Source organism: Drosophila willistoni (genome assembly GCF_018902025.1).
Source record: "Drosophila willistoni isolate 14030-0811.24 chromosome 2R unlocalized genomic scaffold, UCI_dwil_1.1 Seg167, whole genome shotgun sequence".
Classification (NCBI taxonomy): Eukaryota; Metazoa; Arthropoda; class Insecta; order Diptera; family Drosophilidae; genus Drosophila; species Drosophila willistoni.
The window spans coordinates 5142948-5168497 of NW_025814050.1; the positions used below are offsets into that span (position 1 = coordinate 5142948).

General features: G+C 35.2%; 1 protein-coding gene across 1 annotated transcript in view; it reads right to left on the minus strand.

The window, feature by feature from the left end:
• The window catches only part of LOC6644256, a 49399-nt gene that overhangs the window by 13966 nt on the left and 9883 nt on the right, over positions 1–25550 (minus strand). Inside the window, exons 2-3 of the mRNA XM_002066765.4 lie at positions 24184–24228; positions 3344–3385 (exon numbers count right to left, since the gene is read on the minus strand). The gene's annotated coding sequence lies outside the window, so the exon portion shown is untranslated. The remainder of the gene's footprint in view (positions 1–3343; positions 3386–24183; positions 24229–25550) is intronic.

Here is a 25550-nt window from a genome sequence, read left to right on the forward strand (position 1 = left end):
ACTTCTTTATGGGTATAACTGATTTCTGACAAGTTTTGCTTATCCAAAACTTATAACAAAAAACTCGAAGAACTTTTTCGGAGATGAAAACATAATTTCTAACATCTCTAAAGAACTTAACTATCACAATATTGGAATTGGATATTTAATATTTGGAATATTTTCTTTTTACTATCAGAATATTGAAACAGAATTTTTAATATTAAATTATGAAAGTTGTAATTACAAAAAGTTCCTAGAATCAGTTTTAAATGAATAACAAAAGAATAATTGAGTATCAATTTAAAAATTTCAGAATATGGAAACAAATCATAATAGAAAAAGCCAAACATTTCTTTTACCAACTTGAAGAAGAAAATTCAAATGCTTAGAATCTTCTTTTAAAAGTAATGTGCTTAAGTTAAACTAAATCGTGAGATACTAATAAAATAATTAGCAAAACTTTGAAAAGATTTCTGATATGGAAATGGATAAGCTAACATGGTATTCCAAAATTGTCAATAACTTCCGTAAAAACGGTGAAAACAAGATGGAAAACAACATTATTAAGTAAAGTAACTCATGGTCGGTGTGTTTTCAGTTTCCGTCAATTCTACTGCCTTTGCCGCGGTGGTTTGTTTACCCAGCAGCTAGAGTTTCATTCTGCGGTCTGTGCTCTAATTGCGCCTTGGCAATATATCAGGGAAAACGCTGCACACACACACACACACACATAGGCGCACATATACACCAGCAATACATACATAGATGGCCAAATGTGAATGTAGATACTTATATTGGTATGTCTTTCCACCTTCACGGTATTCGCCTCTTATTTTTTGCCATTTGGTTACGCGTTTAAGCTGACAGGTAAAATGGATTTGTTACGGCAATAGAACAACTTGTCGTCTCAGTGGTAAGGGCACAAAAAAGCATTTCAAGGCGGACAAGTGCTGAAGACAACCCAGAACCTGATGTGAAGATTTGAATAGAAAAAGTAAGTCCAAGTTCTTATATAAAATTGAATAATTTGCGTGAATGAAATATTTTTTTTTTGTCTTTTTCTGCCAGAAACTTCTAAATTTTTGATGATTTGCCGGTGGATTTGGTTAACAATTGGACTATTAATTTGTCCAGCAGTGATATGTACAGAGATAAAAATACATTGCCCACCCTGGCCAAGATGTCATAAAATGCATGTCTGCTGTCAGTGAAAGATAGTTGCAACACCATTTAAGGAGTGCAAGTGCTCAATTGGTCCTTATAAATTCAGTTTGTATCCTATATACATATGTATATCTACAGCTCAACCTATGTGATTGCAATTTTAAGTAAATGAAATGTTAGATTTCCGTCGTGTCAGCTAATTTTTGGTTTGGTGATGACATCCTCTACACACATAAATCTTTCAAAAGTCAAGAGCAACAACAGTAAATATTCACGTATTGCACGCACGTGACACATCAATTCGCATTCATGTCCAACTGCCTGTCTCCCCCTGACTCTGTCACAGAATTTTCATATTCATCATCATTGCAATCGTCAGTTTGTGTCACTGTCACCGCCACCGCATGCAACGTCGCTTATCGCACTCAGCTCTATAATGATTGCAGTACCCCCAAACCCAAGCCCAAACTCGAATGTCAACCCCTACCCCAGTCCTACCACCAACTGCAACTCATTCTTTCTTTCGTTTTTCCAAGATTCAGATTTTGTTCACACTAACATCCCTCAACTCCCTCAAAAAGCAGCATGTCTGCTATACATTTTTTATAAAGCAATTCATGTTATTCATATGCAGGCGACAATACATACATATGTATGTACATGTATAGTATATATTTTATATAAATGTGATAACCACAGTGGCACCAGATATTAGGAATACTTGTCACAATCTTCTTGGAGTCGTCGACAAGGCCTGCTAGACATTTGATTAGTTATATGGGTTGTCTCTTCCGTTAAAAAATTTATATAGTCGACAATAGACAAAATTTTTTAGATGTTTTCTTAAATAATTTTAACAGAAACGACAACAAAACGATTACAACAAAAAGTCTTCTTAAAATTGCCGAAAAGTATTTCAAAAACTTTGAAAAATTTTTAAGCAATGAAAATGAATATCAAGACTTGCAAGAATCTGTTTATTGGTTATATAATTTAAGAGTTTGATAATTTTCAATTTAATATTTCGACAATGTGGTGCACCACGGTGCCTTGTCATAAAAAATTGTCTCATTAATCATCACGCCACATGCCGTTCATGTTTTCCCCCCACTCCCCTCACTCGCTGCTCTTTACCATAATTTTCCTCCCCCTTTTTTGTGCTGCTTGTGTTTGGTGTGTTATTTTTATGCTGTTTGCAGGAAACATGGACTTAGTATGAAAATCCAGCGAGCAATTAAATTGGCTGGTCTTGGGTTTTGGTCGCTTCGCCGAGGACAAGTGCAGGCAGCATAAATCAAAGGCGTGCGGCCCGACCCATTCCATCCCATGTTGGGGGGAAAGAATCCAACAGACTTTGGCTGGCAGATATTAGGCAAACTCTCACGCACTTTCCAATCAATTTGAAGTTTTATTTTTATTCCCATTCGACGGCCCCTACACAGATGTGATGTTAAATTGTCTGCGCCGAATTTAAAATAGCAACTAATTAATTTCTTTTTTCACACCCAACAACAAGAGCCCGACTCGTGCTCGAGAGGGAAGTGCGCATTAATAAACAATTAAGCGCTCTTAATTGCATTTCCATTCTGACGCAAAAAATTCTCAGAAATCATAAACTACTTTTCGTTGCTAAGCTGCTTACCGTTTTTCTCATATGAGTGGCTGGGGGTTAACTAGGCCGTAAGTTAATGCTATAAGCAGTTTCTTGTATCCCATTTGATTGGGTGGTTATTAATCAAGTTGGCTTTGTTGAACTGACAAGCTTAAAATTGACTCTAAGGTTTCATTTGACTTGGGGGAGGAAAACAGTTTTCCACATAATTTTTAACGCATTCTGGGGAAATGAAAACTCTCAAACCCCATCTAGAGGCTAATTTTTATAAAAATTTGTTATGATAAAAGGAAAACGATAACTTAAAAAATTTAATAAAAATATGTATCAACTAGAGGGATCAAAATTGGCGAATCATAGAGCAGAAGGATGTGGGTTATAGAAAAACTAATCAATATAATGATTATTTATTGTTCTACTGAGTACTTTATTTGAGTTTTATGTACAGAGCCTGTCTCAAAAAGAATTCAATTCTAGAACATAGAGCAAATGAGCTTTAAATCTCTACTATTATTCACATAATTTTAATATTCCCCATAATTTGTATTTTTATGGAAAAACAATTCGTAGAATTATATTACACACCTGCTGAAGCCACCATTTGGTATATCCATTACGTGGAAAAATCTGTAAAATAAAAGAGAAATACATAAATCAATAAATTTTTCTTGCTTAAAGATTCAAGTATAGAATTCTCAGAACTTATTTCTCACACCCATGTATTTGTGTCTGCGATGACAATTCTGTATAGCAAAATTCATAAAAGGGCAAACAAAAACCATTCACAGGAATCGTGAAGAAAGTTAATAAAGAAGGAAACGTTAAGCAGGCTTGAATGATGTCTATCAAGAAAGAGAAAAAGGCAACAAAAAGCAAAACAAAATGTTGCCAACTGTGTTGGAATAAGTAAACCAACACCAAAAACATCAACCACTCTCTATATGTATGCAATATGGTCTAGTGATGGGAGAGAAGACAGAAAAAAAAGGAAGGAAAATGGAAATGACGATAGACATTGAACACAAAAAAGGAAACTGGAGCGAAGACATTAGCCTGAAATGACAGCAACAAGATGCAAGATAGACACTTGGCTTATAGCTACATAGTTGGTTGAATTCATGTTTTTTTTTTTTTTTTGTTGCATGGATCTCTCTCTCTCTCTTTCTCTGTTTTCCATCTTGTTTTCCTTCATTTGAAAAGGCGTTGAAAATGCGTGCAACAAAATGAACAAACAAACAAATACCCAATGACAGACACTACCATAAGATTATGCATAGATGTAGGAGCAAAAAAAAAATAAGAAATTTAAGATATGCATTGGAAGATTATGTTTCTCGTCATTAAGACATAGGATGTTGACTGAAACAAGAATTAAGCCAAAGGGTTTTTGGCCACAATAGGCTTTTCTCTAGGTAATGGAAACTCGACGTACATCAGCTAGGATTTTTCACAATTTATTTCTTTAATCTGTCATTGGTTTCCCCTCCTTTTCTTAAGGATCATCTCTGTTTTAAATGAAAGTTCATCACAAGATTTAGTAAGACGCAAAAAAACTGTAAACGGTAACAATTTGTTCGAGTTCATGTTTAAATAATTCATTTTGAATTCATCAGTTCCTTTGTGTCACTTCGTGACAATTTACGCATTTCGAACAAATGTCCATTTGGATTGGTAGTGTGAGTGAGCTGTAAACTGGGCTAGTGCCAACAAGTTTTTTGCATGTTTTTTGCTTATTGAAAAGCGCTTTACTAGAGCAAGGACAGCAAGACCCAGAGCCTAAGTTGGCCCACATCCTTTTTCTCACACATACGCACAAACAAACATACTTATTCATCACTCACTCTATGTATGCATGGAATAAGCACGGACAGAGAGAAATGGATTGAGCTAGATGCACCAGGACCAAGAAAATGGCGATGAACGTTTTCCTTTCTTCTCCTTCTTGTATTTTCTTTTCGTTGTTCTTATGGGTCTGTGGCAAATACTAGAGCGCTAGCTGCTGTGGCATAGAGCTTTTATTTTTCGTTTCTATCAACGGAGAAGAAGGAGTCTGAAGTGCAAAACGAAAGAGAGAAAATACTTTTCATGCCTGCTCTTGCCTTTGCCTTTAGTTTAAATATTTATGTAAGCGCGGGTATTTTATGAGAAATATTTTTCAATTGCTTCTAAGGCCTGCCTGCTGAATGCTGCTCTCTTCAAGTATTTCTCCTTTTATTATTATTGAAATAGGCCAGGCCAAAAATGAGTTTATGCTAAGCATTTTCATCCAGCTGCTAAAGATGCTCCAGATCTAGATCCTACTCCTACTCCTGCTGCTGCTGCACTCTGGCAATGAAATGGCATTGAAAGTTGTTTTCTCTCCTAACTGAGAGTTCAGGCATTCAGCAGCAATACACACAGCTGAGCTCCTAAGCAGGCCATTTGCTATGGAATTTATGAGATTGCTTATGGCAGTTTTGTTGTGAAGGTTCAACAATAATGGAAATGGCGATGTTGATGATGATGATGAGGAGGAAACAGATGATGAAGGTGGTAAAGATAAAGATGTAATGTTGATAATGACGCTAATCAGGTAAAGATTTGGCTACAGTACAACTTACACTTTTAAGCTTTGAATCCAGAGTGACCAATTTATTTTTCATAACAATTAAGTTTAAAAAAGTGAATATCAATTGAAAAGCCTCAGGAACTTATTCTGATTAAGCTATTATTAGCTTTGGTACTTAATACCTTGTGTTATTTATTTTGGTAAAAGAAGGACCAAAAAGGACAGACTTTTTTCTTGGATGTTACGTTAAAGCTCAGTTCATGGACTCAAAGATATGAATTTACCAACTATTTTTTACTGTAATATTCTGAAGTCACATTTCTAAGTAACAACTTTAAAATTTATTCAAGAGTTTTATTTTGCTTTAAACATAAATTATTTGGGTTATAGGTAAATAAATAAATTAAAATAACCTTGGTCTAATTGTTGGTCTAATATACATCTAACACACATTCCAAAGAGTTTTTTCTTTACCCTTTTTTAAGAAAACAACTGATCTAAATAAGGAGTATACCTACTCGATATAGTAAAACTCTTTTAGTTGTTTTAGGCGTTTTTAAAGTCACCATTTTATTTCAAACTTCTAACACAAATGAGATATGAAATGGAATATAAATTAAAATGAAAAACCAAATTATATCTTTGCCTCAATTTATTTCTTCATTTAGCCTTGGTTAGAATGACACGTCATAAAGTTTACTTTTGAAAATTTTGTATAAAAATCATCTAATTATCACTTTGTTTTGTTTAAGTTCTGTTGAAATTGAATTTCGGCTCATCTCGCTTTCGGCTATTAAAGTCAAACAACTTTGTCCCAATATGGCGCCCTTTAGGAAACATTTGTTAACTTTCAAACAAAAACTTTCAACTTAGAATAACAATTAATTAATTCCGAAAAAGTTGCGCCTTAAGCCAAAAATTTTTTGGTCTCAGCATATAGATACAATCGTAAGCCCATTGTATATAAATTGAATGACTTTAATTTTTGGTTGAATAAATCATTTCGTATTAGGTCCAACGATTCAGCAATCACAAATATTTATTTCGCTCATGCCAACGCCTTTTCGCATATTTTTTTTCTTTTTATTTCCTGCAAAACAATTTACAAAGTCATATTTTATGCCATCAAAGGCATTTGTCATTTATGCACAAAATGTGTGGCAATTTGGCCAGAATAGCCTACACGTCCCTCATGTCCTTCCGTCCGAAACTATGTGACGAGCACTTGATGTAGCAGAGACTGAAGGCTTGTCATAAATATGTGTAAAAAGATGGAAAAATATAGGAAAAGGGTACAAAAATATATTATGTGGAGTGGGGCGGCGGGATATATGGATATTCGTTTTGTTGGGGCCAAGAAACGAGGCCACCACCAGCAGCCGTAAAATTGCTAGTGGTAGAAGTAGTAACAGCAGCTGACAATTTAGCAAACTTGTGTTATTTATCTCGCTATGCTAAAATGAAATAAAAAGAACATTTTGTTACGCAAAAAAATAAAAGAAATGAAAGAAAGTTGACAGGACGGGCAATTTGATTTTGCCTTTCAGCCTTCAGCCTGAACTGTACTGAACTAAACTGAACTCAACTCAACTCAACTGACTGTCTGACAAATTCCTGCTTCTGGCTAATAGTAAAAAATATGCGAGCTTCAACGTTTTTTGTTTTTTTTTTTTTTTGTTTTGGCTCTGGTTTGTGACAGCTCTCGAGATTGCCATGAATATATACATACATATAAGCTCTTATATAGATAGATGCTGTACAGAGAATACAAATATGTGTAGAGTTTCGGTAGAAACAAGCTAACAGATAACTAACAAAAAAAAAAAAAACCGAAGCATGTCAAGCATTTGAATATACAAATGTAAACTGAATAGGCGTTTGACAGATTGGATGCGTTGAGGTCACAAGCTTTGAGACATTCAGGATAAAAGGAAAAGCTATAGAAGTGATCGAGGATAGTAAAGGAAAAATTGTAATGCACAATATCAGTACATAAAGCCCAAGAAATTCCAAGATTTTTATTAATAACAGCTATGATGTTCAATGACTTATTAATCTGGAACCAGAATCGCAAAAGAAATGGCACAAGTTTTCGAAAAATGTGAAAGATTCTGAGTCTAGGGTATTCGAAATTTCCAACAGCTTATACTTTTCTGGTCTTCAAGTCTCATCAAGTTATGTTTTGAATAAACCATAAGTATAAACAAACTAAAGAGCATTTAGACTCTAGGATAAATATTTAATAACTCTCAAATCAATCAATTTATTCTTAGGGTCAATATTTACTACAAGTATTATAATTACTTATTGTTTATAATAGCTTCAAATGAACTGCCGCAAAATATTTCAACTCTTTATGATATTTTATGATTATTAACTTACATATTAGAAACTTTAGTACAAATACATAAATTAGTCGTTGGTGTTTATAGATTTTGCTTCCTGTTAAGAAGTAAATTTTATTCGACTACCTTAAAATTGTATGTTTTGTTTATGTCGTTGTTTTTGAAGGCTGTTTGCCAGTTGAAATGTTCCCTGTTACTGTTGTTGCTGAAGGAGTTGTTGGTACTCTGCCAAAGTGTATAGTAAGTATTGTCATAGACGACGTAAACTCACACACAGAGCAATACACTCACTCGAACACACAGACACACACACACACCACATACCATTGCAGTTTTTGTGTGTTTGTTTATTGTATGGCAATAAATTCGTTGGATAATAATTTCAGTCTGGCGTCATAGCAATGATAAACTGTAGATGATATATTATTGCGTTTTTAGTAGAATAAATAGCTACGACGACGCGACTCTACCGCATAAGTAAGCCACCCCTTGCCCCCCATATCTCTCACAATGCCAGTATATCTCTCGTATAGTCTCTCTCCCTCTCCCTCTCTCTCTGTCTGTCCTCCCCAAAAGTATGCAGATGTTTGTGTAGGCAGTGAGAAGCACTTAAGTGCGTGGTTGGATTTTTGGTGGCAACTCGCTTATTTACCACAAAATCCAGCACCAGAATCTAGAAGCAGAACCAAAGCCATACCCAGATCCCGATCCCGAACCCGACCAGCACCGACTTAGACCTTTTGTCTAGTCCAAGCCCATGGCACCCGTTAAGCTTTTTAAGAGTACATAAATCTCATTGGTGGGCCCTTTCTTAGCATGCAAAGTGTGTTGTCTTGTCTTGTCTGTCTCTCGTGTTGGCTTGCCTTTAAAATTTCTGCTTTATAGTATGCCAGAATTTCATTTTTTATGAGTTAGTGCCATAAATTGCGATGACAAGAACAAAAGTAAGCAGGCATCAAGTCCTGCCCTTCCTCCTTTCTTGTCCTACGGCAAATAAACCAGAAAGAGTAGTAGTAAAAATTGCCAAGTAGGTACTTTGATGTAAGTGTAAGTATATTCAAAATTGAGGACCGTGATGGGTAGAAATTTAAAGCCAATTAAAAAGACAAATTTCACGATTCTTTTGCCAATTTTCTTCATTTCCCATTTTCCATTTTCAGTTTTCACCTATGTGAAAAGCGACAAAGTGCTTGGCAAACAATACCAGGCAAGATGCAGAAGGCTGACAACGAAATTTGGCTGGCTGTCAATGTCAGGCACATGCCAAGGCATACCAAAAGTATTAAATAAAAAAAAGAAAAGAAAAAGAGACGACAAAGAGAAAAAAATGAAAAAATATTTCATTGAATATGCAAAAATTGCGGAAGTGGAAAAGTGGATAGGAAAAACGAGTTCGATATGCGTAGCTATCGATTTACGCGAAGTGCCCGAAAAAAAAGAAGGAAAATCATTCAAACCCAGCCGCACCCTTTTCCTTTTCCCTTTTGGTGCTTTTTTTTTGTGTCAACATCTTGAATAAGTATCCTTTGTTGTACTGTTGTGATGTGATGAGATTGACTTTAAGTTGTATGTGAGTGTGTCGGTGTGTGGATGTGTGTGTGTGTGAGAGTTATATGCCCGAAACGTAAAAAATTAAAAAGCTCTCGAGCTTGGTAAATAAGCAAGAGATTTTCCTTCTTTTTTTTTTTTTTTGTTACATCTTGTGCTTGGATTTTGGTTTTCTTCTTTTCTCATTCGCGTTTGGTCAATGGAGCGTTCAGCTGACTTATCCGGCAGCCTCTCCCGTCGTCTGATGACTACGGACGTAACCTGAAATGAAAGCACGTAGCATTTTCATTTCGGTCAGTGTGCGGAATGCCAATTACATGATGTGGCGGCCACAGAGGGACTAACAGAGACAGAGAAAGAGACCGAAAACAGAAAGAGAACGAGCTGAGCTGAATTTGAGGCACCGACAGTATTTTGGCATAAAAATGCGTCACCGGGCCGAAACTGAGACTCATTGAAATGAGTCCCGCGCACTCACATACGGCGGATGCGAGTCGTTGTTGCCCATAACCTGATGGATGCCTCGGGGCGAAATTTTTAATAATCTTACATAGGTGCAAGGGTGGAGCTGTAGGTATGCCAAAAATAAGGGTATGTTTGTGTGTATGTTGTGGATATTAGATCGACCCGAAATGAGACCAGTATTGGTATCGGGCTTGGCCAGTCTTAGCTCAGGTGCACAGTGGTCGGAATGTAATAAGAAATCTATGACAAACATTTTTTTAAACGACAAACAGTGCTTTTCTTAACATTAATCCACATTTAATTAACATAACTCAGTTTTGTATGAAAAGTTTATTTGACCACATATATTGCAATATTGAACCACTGTAACTTCTGCCTGCAAGCGAAATAAGAAAAAGAATGTAAAGGTCTCTCAGTGGCAGCATCAAAAGTGGCACCGGTGCGGCACTTAAAAGTGTTTTATTATTGAGGTTTGCAATTGGAATTTTAATTTTTATTTTATAAGTTATGCGGTTGGAATTTTAAGCATCTCCTAGAGGAAGAAAAACAAAGATCTAACACAGGAGCAACACAAGAAAAAGGAACTTGTCCCAGACTGTCTGGCTTTGACTTGATTTCTGCAAGTTGAATTCAAGTTCGAGTTTTTCGGGTTGAGTGTTTGTTGGTTTTGCTTTTGTTGTTGTGCGTCTGTGTGTGTATGTGTGTTTGTATGAAATTTATTATGTTTGTACGTGCATTTATATAGCTAAATCTGACTGGTCTACTTTGCCTTGTGCAGGAGATGCCCCAAAAAGCAGGCTACACTTTGACTTTCCTTTTTCTTAGCATTCTTTACATAGTCTAAGCATACGCGGCGGCTACTTAATATGCACACCTGGCCAAACAAAAACAAAAGCGAATGAGTGCTAAAGAAAATTTAAAGCCCAACACGCACTTGAAGCCAACTAAAATGAGAAAATAAAAAACATAAAACAGAAGTACTACAGACAAAAACAAAAGTAAGCATCTTTTGAATACACTATGGATACAATCGTAAAAGAGACACCTGCGAGAATATTATGATACTGTAAATTTTAGACAAGGTTTAACTTTTGGTTGGCAATTCAATGAACCTAAATTTGATTCGACAACTGAAATTTTCTTTAATGAGTAAAGGGAAAAAGTACATTGTAAACATTATTTACTTATTAACTTATTGTTATTAATATTATTACATTACTTATTGATCATATCATTGTGGCATAAAGCATGGAATATTCATTGTATACGTTTTTTTCGCTGCTTAGAAGGGTAAAAGGAAAAAGACTATAATATATCACAATGTCAACGCACTTAACATAGTTTATCCTTATGTTCGAGCCCTACATAGTGGCAGGGTTTGCCACCTTAACCATTATGCACACGTCTCGCATAACCATAACGATTATGTTAATGCTCTATGGGAGAGGGAGGTAACTGGTAAAAAAAAAAAGCAAAGGTAGGTGCCACCATCTCAGCAGGTGAGCACGGTGGGAGTGGGTGTAGCTTCTCTGCCAACGCTCTTATGATTTGCCTTGGCTTATTTTGAGCGCTCGCGTACATAGCATTATTTACATACCATAAGTAGTTGTAATGGGCTACCCACCCCCCTTTCGTTCTCTTTGTCTGCTGTATAGTCTCTCATTTGGTGTGAGAGCACGACAAAGTGTGCTTGGTAATAAAGGCGACGCATCCTTGGTGTCCTTGGTGGCTAAAGACAAATGCTCTAGTTGTCAGCTAGAGCACAAGAACAGAAACATGTGAATAGAATAAGCTACAACCACACGTAGTAACATACTTGCTAATATTTTTTAGACTTTACTTTCTTCTCGAAAGGGAAAATTAAAAGAAATAGTTTACAACTCAATTCACATTGAAGCTCTCATTTAATTTCCACACTGGGCACAAAAATATCATAAAATCTCAACGGCAAAGTCAATTGCGCATGCAATGGACAGAAGGCAGAAAAAGGCTGAGAAGCGTAAAACTTTCAATTTGCGTTAATGGCATTAAATAAAGTCACCCACACACACACACACACACACACACACACACACAGACGAACATATACGCACCCACACACGACTGAATGCACATCCCCTGACATAAGCCTAAAAAAGAAGAAGGAAAATAGCAACAGAAAAAACCTTTCATTGGCCTGGCCACTTAAAAAAGGTTTCGCCATGCGTTCGTGTTTGGTGTTGGTATTGGAATCTTAAGCCGCTCAAATGGCAACTATATATACTACCACCATCCGATATACATTACAGGGATCTAAGAAAAATATATACATTCAATCTGCTCTTGATGTTGTTTTTGCTGTTTTCGCTGTAAATCGCATTAAAAATCATTGGCGCCAGAGCTGAACATGAGAAGCAAACATGCAGGAGAAAAAACAACTGTTTCATTTGCCATTTTAAATACCCTGTAATAGTAAAAGCAAGGGATATGCACCGACTTTAAGCTTCGGACTTTACAACAAATCGATGATCAAATAATGTCGGGAAGTTTTAAAAGTGTAAGACCGAATTACTGATAAATTAGATGGTCTGGAAATATACCCACACTTTCTAAAACTATATCAGCGTTAAAACTTTTGAAAGATTGTGATGAAGACAGTTTAAGAATAAATTCGTGTAGGTCTTTCGAAAATTATAATGGGATTAGGTAAGAACATATAGAGGAAAGTAATGAAAAAACATATTATATATATTGATTGCGAAGAAAAGAACAATTTATAGAGATACGATGCTTAAATTTGTTGCTGAAAAAGATTTCCAACTATAACAAAGTATATGAAATAACTATAAATTAGGCCTCTAGGCTTAAGCATAAATATATGTAGGTACACAAGGAAAACCTTTCACTAATTATTATACAATTTTGAAGAGTTCATAACCATTTTGGTAGTAGGTATCTGAAATGTCGGCACTTAAACTTTTTTAACGTATGGGAAATTTTAAAGCAGGTAACAAACTTAAAAAAAAAGAACAGGTAAAAGAGAGGCAACAAAAAAGTTTATACTTTAGATAAAGTTGCCTCTGGTATGTTATACAGTTGTGTTTTATTCTACTTGTTTTTCCTTTTTTGTTTTTACAAAACATTCGACATGCAATGCACGTAACGCCACACACGCAAACACACACCTGACAGGAAAGTTTCTTCTTGTTGTTTTGATATTTTTTGGCCTGATTTCTTTGCCTGCATACAGAGCATGGGAGCAAAATTATATGGGTGCGAGGCTGGATGTGGAAGGAAGAGGAAGGCCCAAAGAGTCCCCTGTGTAAGCGTTGAAGGCCATATCGAACATGATTTGTATTTTACTTACACTTATTGTAAATCACACATTCAAATAAAATAAAACTCACACACACACACACACACCCGCTTCAGAGATACAGAAGAACAAAACAAAACTTTTTTTTGTGGGCACTTAGTCAAGAAGAAAAAGCTGAATAAAATAAAAATACAAGAACAAATCGAATCTCTTCCTTTTTTCTGTCTATAGCTCTGTTTTTCTCTCTATCTCTCTCTCTCTCTGTCTCTCTTTCCCTCTACGGACTGAGGCTAAAACTGAGTCTGAGCCAAGTCTCACTGCAGTAATAATAATAAAGGGAATTGTTATTGTTTTCTATTAATTTGAGTTTTGTTGTTTGTTTCTTTCGTTTGTCTGGCATTAGATTTGATTTGCCATGTGTGCGTATGTGTTCGTGTGTATGTGAAGGAGTGTATGTGTGTTGGTTGGTCGTGATTTTTATCTTTTTACAAAAATTATCTAAGCTTTAAATAGATTTTATGAGTCTTATGAGAGAAGAAAAAGTATTTATGTTTACCTAAACCCACAATATCTTTATGTGGGTTAAGCAATTAAAACGAAATATATTTAATTAGAAAACAGAAGCGAAATAATAGTTTAACATAGAGTTTTGGAATTTAATCTAAACAATATTAAAGTCATACTCCCCGACTTTAATAAAAATGGCTTATTTAAAGACTTTATATTGCCCAAGGTTTAATTTTAAGCGAGGAAATTGCCATTTGAAATTAGCGCAAGTATCAATAATTGATCTAATTCCATTTGCCAATTATAATATATGGTTAGTCTAAAAAGCAATACAATATATTAGATATAATTTCATCATACGATAGTGGTTGACTTTTCAGATAAAATTGCTTGTCAATTGAACGTAAAGAAAAACGATTTAAGCGGAAAGCAGCTTTTCCAATTAGATACAGAGCTTATGCTGTCAATCCTCATTTAAAACTAATTTAATATTATTTCCTCACATATCAGTGACTGTCCTCCGCCTCCGGTACCAACCCACGCCCATAATTTTTCCTCTTTCTCTGATTTTCACACTTCTCAATTAGCTGACAATTGACTTGTCAAGATATCAATTATAACTGACTGACAGCCAAAGTTTCCCCGCCCCAATCACATTTGCATTTACAACAACATGGCCAATAAAGCCCAAATGTAACTTTCTTGTTGAAGATGGGTCTCACACCCCCATTGCTTCTTGATTTCTCCTATATTCAATTTCTTCATGCATATTGAATTTATACGCAATAAATGTGGCATGTTAAATATTCAAAAGGAACAACAAAATAATGTTGCCTTCTAATCATTTATTGAATGCAAAATTCATTAGCAAAGCAATCTTTATGCGTGTGTGCGTATTTGTATATCTGTGTATGGTGTGTGCTTGTGGGGTGTGTCGATGTGAGTGTGTGTGGGTATGGGGATGACTGTTTTCAACGCAATCTGTCAACATGCAAAACCTCAAAAACCTCCAAAAACTAAAATCCTCAACCGCCATGTGCCACGTGCAACCAACCTTCCCTTCTTTGAACCGAAAACCCTGTCCTTCAGCTGGTGCTGGCACTCTGTAAGCAAACATTACACAATTTTGATTGTATTTCCGTTTCGTATGCGGCAAAAGGCAACAAACAAACACACAAAACAACAGCAACAACAGGCGGTGACAGCAACAGGAAGTTTCGCTTATTTCCGTTTGTTTACCTTTACGCTGTGCCTTGATTAAATGTCAGGTTATGAGGTTGGTTGGCTGGTTGGTTGGGTGGCCATTTAGATGGGGGAAGCCAAAGTGGAAGCCAAATGCGGCTTGGTAGGGTTTTGGATTTGGTTGAGTTATGTAAGTGAAATGGTTGGAGTAACAGTCTGGTTCAGGCTCGCTTAAATGAAGGTACAACTTTTTTGTTCGATGATTTTCAACATTTTGGGTTTTCGTTTTTTGCACCTGTGCCAATTTGGGAAATTTAGATAACTTTTTGTTGCCTCTATTTTTTTAAATCTTTGCGATATTTAAGCTTTTGTTTGTATAGTTTTGAAAATAACCAAAACATTTCAAAAGAAGTACATTTTTGGAGTAAGAAAGTAACCAACCAATTTTAAAATATTGAGAGATATCCTTGACAGACATTGAATTTCTCCGCTTCCTCCTGTTCCCATTGAAAGAACTTTTAAGTTTTGATTCATTGGTAATAAACGCTACCTATGTACGTTTAAAAAATTGTTTATTTTTATTCGGCATAATAATATTTCACATTTAAATTGAATTTTCAGTTGCCAGTTTCTGAATTGGTTTATTAAACAAAGGAAAAGTTGAACTAATCCATTCAATTGACCCTGAAGCCAAATAAAAACTAAACTTCTAATTTGCATTTACTGGAGCATGGCAGATTAAGTGAATTGATTACTTAATATTAAAATACCCAAATGTAAATTTATTACGTCGGGCATATCTCCTTGGTCAGTCGCAATCAAAAATCGAACAAATTTATTTTCATAATTGAAAATGTATATGTTCATTTATAGCTGGGCAAAGTCCTGAACAAGCTCTCCCATTTATCATTTGCTGGTGGCTTAACAATGGCCACATGAAAGAATCAAATTGAATTCGAATTCCCCTCACAAAAGGCGAGAAACCACAGCAACAGCAGCAGCAGCAGAAGCAGCAGCAGCAACAATGACATTCCCTTTATGAAATATGAATGCCCAAACACTTGGTCAATTATATATATAGACATATATATACTCGTTTATATACAATACTCGTATATTTATTATTAAGAGCACTTTGTTGTTGGCTGATGCTGTATTTGTTGCTGTTAAATCTGTGGTGGGAAATTGGTGTGACAATTTAAGCCATGTGAACAAATTCTTAAAGCGACGAATGGATTTTAAATTACATTAACAGGACACAACGAGCGGTCGACGCGTCTTTGTTGCAGCTAATTAATGGCCGGCAATTTGTGTGTGGGCGTGCGCCAAAAAAGTATGCTATGGAAAATTTGTAGGTCAGCCAAGGAACTGCTCTCCTACGTGTACGTGTGTATGTATGTATACCTAACATCGTAGCTACTCTTTCTCTTTCCATTCGGTGTTGATTGTTTTTCTAGCTGTTTACTTTTGGCTGCCTGGCGCATGCTTTGGCATAATTTATGTCACCAATGTTGCAAATAATTTGTTATTTGCTTGTTGATTTGTTTTTACATATTTCATTTCTTAAAAGCGTTCGCAGAATTTGTTTTATTTACTTCCAGCATCTATTTGCATAATTGTTAAACACACACATTTGCACACACACACATACACACACACAGCCGCATAGATACAAAGATAAATGAGTACATTGACTTTTCATTTCAGTATTAGAGAATAATTGAAATTTCACATACATTTTGATTTATTACTGTGAGCTCAATAAAACATTTAAATTTTTGGACAGCAACTATTAAATATTTATTTTATTGAAGCTGTAAACCAATCGGCATATATTAGCCAGAACCAGCACGGGTCATACCACATAGTACATGTATTTATGTATGTATATGTATATAAAAACTCATTCAAGCATTTCATAATGGAGAAAAAACGAAAAAAAAAAAACGAGATGAGAAAAAATCGCAAAAACCCAACACATTGCCTCAACTCATTTTCGCATAAAAGGACGCCAATGTGTCGGGCTGGCAAAAGGCCAAAAATGAGCGCACATGTTCACACACAGAACCACATATACAAACTAATACATACACATATACATATATAAGTGGATATGTGTTTTGGTAGTATATAGAACCATTGCTATATAGCAAACAATAAATGTATGCTGCCTTAGCACAAGGGACCAACTAAATTATCACTAATATTGAAGCCGCCGCCGCTGTTCAGGAGAGGCCTAGTATGTATTGCTTGCGATGGCTACCAATGGGTAAATGTGTATATGTATAAGTCTGTGGGGGTTGTCAGAGTGTATGTGTGCACATGTATATGTATGTGAGAGAGAGCTTGGCAAATAAACACATCAGCTAAAATGCTTTTTACTTAAATTAACACAACACATCGAGACATACAACAGCTTGCCTTCGATTTTTTGGTATACCCAAACTAACGGCAAGTCATTAACTTTCATGCGAATCTCTTTCAGTGTGTGTGTGTGTGGGACTGAGTACTGGTAAGTGTGTGTGTGAGTGTGTGTGCAGCATAAGCCGCTTGCATATTGAAAAACGCAAATCGCCTGGCTAAAAGAGATGAGACAGAAAATCAATGAAATGCTCGTACAAGCAAATAAAATACAAACAAGCCAAGGACGACATTTAAATGCTCTTGGCAAATTGAAAGTTTTTTCTATTCTATATTCTACAATACAACTGTCTAAAACAGATAGAGCACAAACAATACAATTGGAAGTACGGTGACCATATGTATTTGAATAAGGACAATTTCTAAACAATTTCTTTTTTACTATGGTCAATACAATTTTTTAAACCTCTGCTTCAGTTATTTCACAGTTGTCGTTTATTCCAGTTCAGTTCTATATGATACATATATACAGATTCGAGTTTCTTTCAATTATCCATCTGACTTCAGCTAACTATTAAATTGTCTTTGACTCACAAAACTTTTATCTTTTTAAATCATTTTTGTTATAGTTTAAGTTTAGTCATTTATCGGTAGTTTCAATTAGATATCCAGCATTTTCAATTCATTGTGTTTTTTTCCTTTTACAACAAAAAGTCTTATATTACATAATGACACCATTTTACCCTACTCGCTAGGGTATAGGAATAAGTGGAATGCTGTCTCCCGTTGGCTTCATCTCCTTCCACTTCAGGCGTCTTTTACTCGTCACTCCCTACTTATGCTCCGCACTCACCATTCTCCCGGCATACTTAAGCAATCGAGGCAAATGTTTTATCGTCACTTTACTACACACACACACAGACACACACACACTTATACGCACATACATATATTCTCATATGTGTGCTTGGCATACAAAATGGCGCCAAGTCCCCTTTTATTTTTTTTTGCTTTGGCTCAATCTCCAATCTCTTCTTTCGGCAATGTCTATCAATGGGAAAATGGAGAGAACTTGTCAGAGGCGGGTGAAGGGTTTGCTGAATGGGAAAACTTAGGCAAATGTTTAATAACATTTCACAAATTACGTATACGACAAGCTGTACAAGAGCCATTGTAAATTTAATAAAGCTTTTCTACACCAAAATCAAGAAGCCAACAATTAATTCGGTTACGCAATTACCACCACCAACAAAATCCAACGGAAACCAGTAGCAACAACAACAATAACAGGTTCAATGGGCTTAAATAATTTTCTCAAGGCACAAAACAAACAAATAAATTCAATGCAAAAGAGCAAAAACTTTTGCTCCTTCCATCAGAAGGCAAAATACCAATGGCAAATAGTGAAAACTTTTCGAAGGCAAAGCGAAATGAAATTGAAGCCGCCAGCGAACATGTAATGACACGAGGGGCATTTGCTTAGGTGCGGAGGAGAAGACATGGGAGTCCCAAACAAGAATATTGTCTAAATTAATGCTAAATTATTGTTTTATAGAAAGAGACAAAGCAAAGAACACAAAGAAATTTGATTGATGGCATCCCGAAGTTTTGCAATTTCTCTATTTATCTATATTAAAAGAAATTTGGTGAAATTTTAGATGAAGATCTAAAGAGATGAAGAACTATAGCAACTATTTCAGTATTTATTATCTACATCGATCTTTTTAATAGTCTTTAACTAGGATTTGGGTTGTCGTCTCTGGGACGTTATACTTAGAACTTTTGTATCACTATTCAATGTCTTGTAAACTAAATAATATGAATGTTTATTTTAAAATAGAATAAAAGAAAGGCCAATAACAATCTTTTCCTCATAAAAAATACCAAAACTTTTATTGTGGCAATTCAAATTTCAAAATGTGAAAAACATGGCAGGCGCTCATTAATTGTAACATGTTGTATAAATCATTTTTGTATTTTAGATAAGATCAGAGTTGCGGCTTGTAACCAATATTTAATTTTGCCTATCCTACTACCACCTGGTGAAGTACACGAAAAACAAACTAGTATGCATAAGGCACACGAATGGAGAAACTTATCAACTAAAGTCTGAGGTGGAGAACTTTGTTTGCATTTAACTTATATATATTCGATTTCAATGAAACTTTGTTCAAGTAACTACATATGCTCACTTTACAAAGCTCTGCGCACTTATTTTTCGTTTGTTTGATAATTTTTGTACTCATTTACTTAATTTTCGAAGAAGAAACCACCTTAAAACTCATTAGCCAGAGCAAATTCTATGAGGTTACCAAGGTGGATATAAAATGGAAACGTTTTAATTTCTTTTTAATGCAGCACCCACTCAGAGAGACTTAACTTTTTGTTGGCGACAAAAAGGAAAGAAACGAAAGAAATTAATTATCATAGACAAACAGACACACAGCCAACCCACAAAAGATGGAGGGAGAGGACACGACGAAGGGAGTGATAGAGATGGGAATGGATGATGGGGAAAATCATTGCAAGTAAAATTGTAAGCCGCTCGCTTTAGGCCTTGAGTATTTCATTATATGAGGGCACAAAAACTCGGGCGTTGTTAAGCTAAAAATAAATTGCTTATTAAAAAGCAGCAGTAGCAATGGCAGGAGTCATGGCATGGCACATGGTTCAGAGGAGTCGAAGCAAGTGGAGCCACTCATTTACACTCGAAGAGGCAGCAAAAGCGAGAATTAAGTGAGAGAGAGAGTCAGAGGCAGGCAGACATAGAGACAGAAGTAAGAAGAGACAATGCCGCCTGGGTCCTGGTCCTGGTTCTCTGGTCCTTGAAGCAATCGACTTAATGCGTGGCTCTGCCTACTTTTTTGGTGTATATATTTAGTTTGCATTTACATTACACGCAACAACAGGGACATCACACATACATACACTCATGGGTTTCATCCTAGCACATTTAATTTTCTACACATTGCTCCATGTCCTGATAGATTAACTAAGTATTGGGGGATGCTTTTGCTCATATGGTAATGTGTGTGAGGATGTGTGTGTGTGTTAGCGCTTTATAAATATGTCCTTGTCAGCGTCCGAGGTGCAGACAATTTGCCATTACCATGACTTTTAGTCCTTGCTGGCTCTATGCCTCTATGGCTGATTGGATAGAACCAACCAAACATATAAGCAGTTCAAAAGTCAAGGTAGTATCAGCCTGGACAGCCTCCTGTGAGTTCCTATTTATGTTAGTATACGCTCTATGTATATGTGTGTATATGCGGGTGACTGTGTGTATCCTGCATGCTTCAATGAATTTTTGTCAACGTGATTCGCATTAGAATGTTTATTCAAATGAGCACATAATTTGTTTGTCTGTGGCCCTCTGTATGTAACGACTTGATCGCATGCTAACTGAAATGGTTGCAGATATTACAAATAGGAGGCAAAACCAGCTTATAGTAACCTTGTATGATTAGAATGTGAACTAAATTACGGCATAGAGGGTATCAGGTTGGTAGTTTAGTTTGCTTATGCTACATGAATCTAACTAGCAAAATGAGTTCTTTAAAGAAAGTAAGTGTATGGCTTTATTTGATTACCTAGAAAAACTTATGAATAAATACCAAAACTAAAGTGAGAAAAAAGCTACAGAAACAATCATTAAATGATATAAATTCATTCATTTTTAAAATATAAAAAACAACCTGAATTCTAAAGTCATAACAAAGATATAAGCTATGCCGATTCTAAATTTTAACGACCTCTATTTTACACTGCTTTGAAATCGTTATCGTCCCTTTTGCCCTTATTATCACTTGTAATCTTGCAATTTTTCTAAGAGATTTCTCAATTTGTCACAAGTTTGATGTGAAACTGATCAAATCCTTATCAAGCTAATGGGTATTTCGCATAAATATCGATGTGTGCAAAAGGAAAATGAGGCCTGAGCTCTTGGCATTTTATGAGTGCAATTATGTGTGCGTCTGTTGGTGTTTGTGTGAGGCTGTATGTGTGTGTGTATAGCCTTGTGTATATGTGCGGTTTGGGAATTGCTCTTGAGGGAGTTAAGAACAGAGAGTCGGAGCGAATGAGAGTTCCTTTTGATATAAATTTCAAACAAATTACAAATAAATTGGAGTTGTCTTGGCGTCGCTATTGTCAACCATTCCTCCACTGTCAATGGCCGCTCGGTCGCCTAGTGAGGGCCCCACAAGTTATTTAAAATATGCAAATTTCCACTCTGGTTGTCTGCCACGCCCTTTGCCAGCATCACACTCCTTTTTGGCATTTATTGCTTTTCGCTTTTTGTCGACAGTTTAAAGAGACATTTACCGCATCTTCCATTCCACTTAAACTCCCTCATCGAATCCCTGACATTTAATTTGCCCAAGTTCCCTAAGCTTTCAAAAGCCAATCACATTTGCTTTAGCTTTTTTTATTATTATCCTTTTAATTAAATAAATTTGTACATACACATAAAGTCATGTTAAATTTATATAGAATATACGCACTATATATAGAACCATCTGAGATGAGTAGGATGGTTAAGCCTTTTGTCCGGCTTCCCCTCGATTTGCCCGCTTTTTGTGGCATCTTATATTTGATTGATGTGTTGCGTGTCCAGTGGACAGTCATGCCACATGGCGCATGCCACCCAGCAGCCGCGTTCAGAGAGTAATTCGCTGGGTTTTTTTTCACTTTTTGAAAGTCAAAGCGAGTTGATTTAATGTGAAATGGGATATTTTATTTTATTTTTTTTACCCCTTTCCCGGATTTATTTATATATTGTATTGGTATGTTTGAGTGGTTTTCTTTTTGTCTACTTTTATGCGGGCAATGAATATCAATTGTTTGAAGTGTTCCAATTTTACATACAGCAAATATTGTAAATGCTGTCATATTGTGTTTTTCATATGGGTAAATAAATCAAGGATACCCCGAGACCTTTTGCAGTTGACATATTGCAACAAAACAACAAGAATTTATCCGTTTCATTTAAGAAGAATAAATGTTTTTTAGTGTTTTTAAGGGTAATTTGTTGGTTTTTCTTTTTGGGAAATATTGGGACTAGTTTATTAGCTTCATGTTTAGATAAACCCGGCTGAATCAACATTAGTCAAAGAATTTATGGTAATAAATAACTCATAACTATTAATATATATGTAAGTATATATTTATGGGAGTTAAAAACAAACTAACCAGTGTATTTGCTAACCAACACTGGTGCCTTAAAGTTTAAGTTTTACAATACTACATTTGAAACAAAGCATGAAACAATATGACATGCAGGAGAGGTACTTTGAAAGTTAACACACTGAATGCCCTGCGAAATCAAGGACCAAGATAAATGTCCTGTTGTGTTATTAGGAAAAAATATAAAGTTGAGATCCGAAGATTGATTAATGTCGTTAAGTTATGTTGACTATCCTAATGTTAAGTCCTTCATAGTTTTAAATAAAATCTCTGATCAAGGATAACCATCACGAGACAAGAAAAGCCTTCATCTATGTATTCTAAGAAAATTTACTTTATTCCCAGAAAAAAGGCACAAATATTTACGTTTATTTTAAAAGCTGATAACCAAAGAATAGTTTTTAGTACCATAAGTTTACTGAACTAAAAAGTCCTCCTTTTTTTTTGAATTTCAAAATTTGCTGGCAAATGAAGAAGAAAGAGAATATATATTCATAGACCAAAAGGATACAACAAAACCAAAGCCATTGGAAACTACGATTTAAATGGAAAATTTCATTGCACACTTTATGACACATTTTCCCATTTTGGAATAAAGCGCCGACTACCGACAACCTCATATGGGAGCATTTAATAACTTTGGTTAACTAGGCTTAATAAAGTGTATGAAACCGTTTTAACCAATACAAATTGCCCAGTTAAAATTGTTGTGTTTATCTTTGGGGCGATGAGAAGGGTTATGGTTATGGAGTGGGATGTGCTCATGGATGGTAGGTACTAAAATCCTGACCACACGCACCACCTGTTCCTGGTCGACACTTGTCAAAAAGTGTTGACAAAAACTCTGCTTCATTTTTACCCATTTGTCCGGTTCACCCTTATACCCTTACCCTCTTCTTCCCTTGAACATAAATCAATTTCGTTTTTATTGCGTATGCCGTTTGTATCTCTATCTCCCTCTCTGTCCCCTCTTTCCCGCACCGACACTATGCTGGCAACTTTTATATGGCCATTGCCAACCATTTTTTGTGGCAATTTTTATGTCGTTGAGTTAATAAACCAAAAAGGAAAACCAAAACCATTCAAATAGTTGAATGGTAAACAAAAAAAAAAAAGAATACTTTGAAATATTTTTATAATATTTTTAAGCCCCCTATGAAATATTGCTTGCCATATTTGATGAATAAATATAAATAAATAAATATATTGCGACAATGAAAAAATTAAAAGTTATTTTAAAAGCTGCCTTTGATTTGCATATTTAATGCCATTTGCATAAAATTGAAACCCTTTCATCCACACCTTTATGCAAAGCGGAAGGGCATGTGGCAGTAGAAGGAAAACGTATTCCAAGAAATTTTTTTCAACAAAAACACCGCTGGAAATCAAATTAATAAACTGAAAAAAACATTTTCTTTTTAATAAAAATTAACATAATTTTCAAACAATTTTTGCAAGCGATTTTTGAAAGAGTGAAAATCGTATTTAATTATTGTAACAAGCATAATAACATGAACATTTCGTAAACCCATTTTTCAGAGGTGCAAATAATTGCTCATACTCATATTTATAGGGTTCAATACCTTTATTTGAGCAATCTAAGAAAAACGTTGTTACTTAATAATTTTACTTGATTTTTTACACAAATTGTCAAGTGGTAATTAAGTCAGTAAGTACTAAACACCCTTGAATCTACTTAAGGCAATTTCTCAATGTTTATCATCTTGAATTATCTTAAAAAACGATTTTCCACAAAGAATATCCGGTACTATCACCAATTCATTTAATATTTTTCTTATAACAAAACTTTAAAATTATTTTTCAGTTCATTAAGTTGACAAATATCCTCCAGCCCATGACTTAAACTACATTATACCGTAAAGTTTGTTTATTTGTTGTGATAATGCAATGTGCATTATTATACTTTAAATTATTATTAAGAATGTTTATGGGAAATTTTTGCATTGTGTATTAAACTTTAAGAACATACCTTTTATCATTTTAATCAGCCGCAAATGCCATTGCCCACAGTGAGCTGCAAAAAAATGTGGAAAAAAAGAAAGGAAAATGCAAAAACGTTAAAGGGTTTCCATATTAGAAATGTATAAAAAGTTGCTCTCCTTTTATTTTTATGCTTTTTTCTGGTCTGCGTGTCTGTCTTTTTTTTTGTTCTTTTTGTTTTTTAATAAAAAATGGCTTTGGACTTAAAAATTTGGTTGGTTTCTGCTGCTCAACAACAATATGTAAATATGGAACCTAGATGCTGGCCATGGACAAGGGTCATGGGTGTGGACGGGGGGGATGAAGAGGGATTGAGAACTGGCCATGGGCATGTTTGGAATTTAAATTTGTTGTAGAGACTAAGCCTGGAAAAATGCGCGTCGCTTCATTTTGCGACCCAGAGTGACCCTTTTTTCTTCTGTATGTATTTCGCCTTTGTTTTTCAGTGTGACGTATCTTTTGGGCGAAGGCTAAACAATAAAATTAAATATTCTATTTAATGGCGTCGTAGTAGCACGGCCAGACGAAGCTCACTCTATTCTCTTTGTGTCTTTGGTCTGGCCTTTTCAAGGCGTTGCATTCTTTTTTGGCAGACATGGGCGTAGCTATAGGGATAGATGTACAAAGATTGGTAACCTTTCAAAATTGCATTTGCCATTATATCAATTTTATGATGTCAGTTTTACTGCCTTCAGGTTTGTTTCTCGGTCCTGGCCGAAGGCACACAAATAAAAGAGATTTTATTGACACAAAAAAAGCAGAGGGTTCACATCCTTTTATATTATATATATGTAAGTATATATCTTTTTCTCTTTTTTTTTGGTTTTATTCTAATTTTGTTCTCGCATTTCGCTTTCCTTTTTTGTGGTGGGTAAGCTTATCTTGCTGGTTTTGTTTTTTTTTCTTTTTGTGAACCCAATTTTCTTTTTATACCCTTGCCAAAAGGGTATAATTATTTAGACCATACGCTTGACACAAATAAAATACAAGTCATTGCTATCATTGATGTACCCCAGAATATTGCATTTTCATTTATATGCTATAGTACTGTATTTATCAGATAAGTTTCAGAATAAGAGACTTGAAGCATTCAAATGTGTGCTGTTGCCAAAGGAAAAACTCTGCATTTAAGGGAAGGTAAATAAATTAAGCAGCTAAGAGGGTTTAAGCCGCATTTAAATTACAGCAAGTCGTTGGTTAAAATAGTTTCAACTTAGTATATTTATAAAGGCTCTATATAGTTTATTACTATCACGAATTAAGTTGGCATGGCCATAGCTATGTTCTATTTTATTTTTCCACTACTAAAACTAATTATTTCTGGTTCTATTCTTTTCCCTCCTAACCACGTTAGTC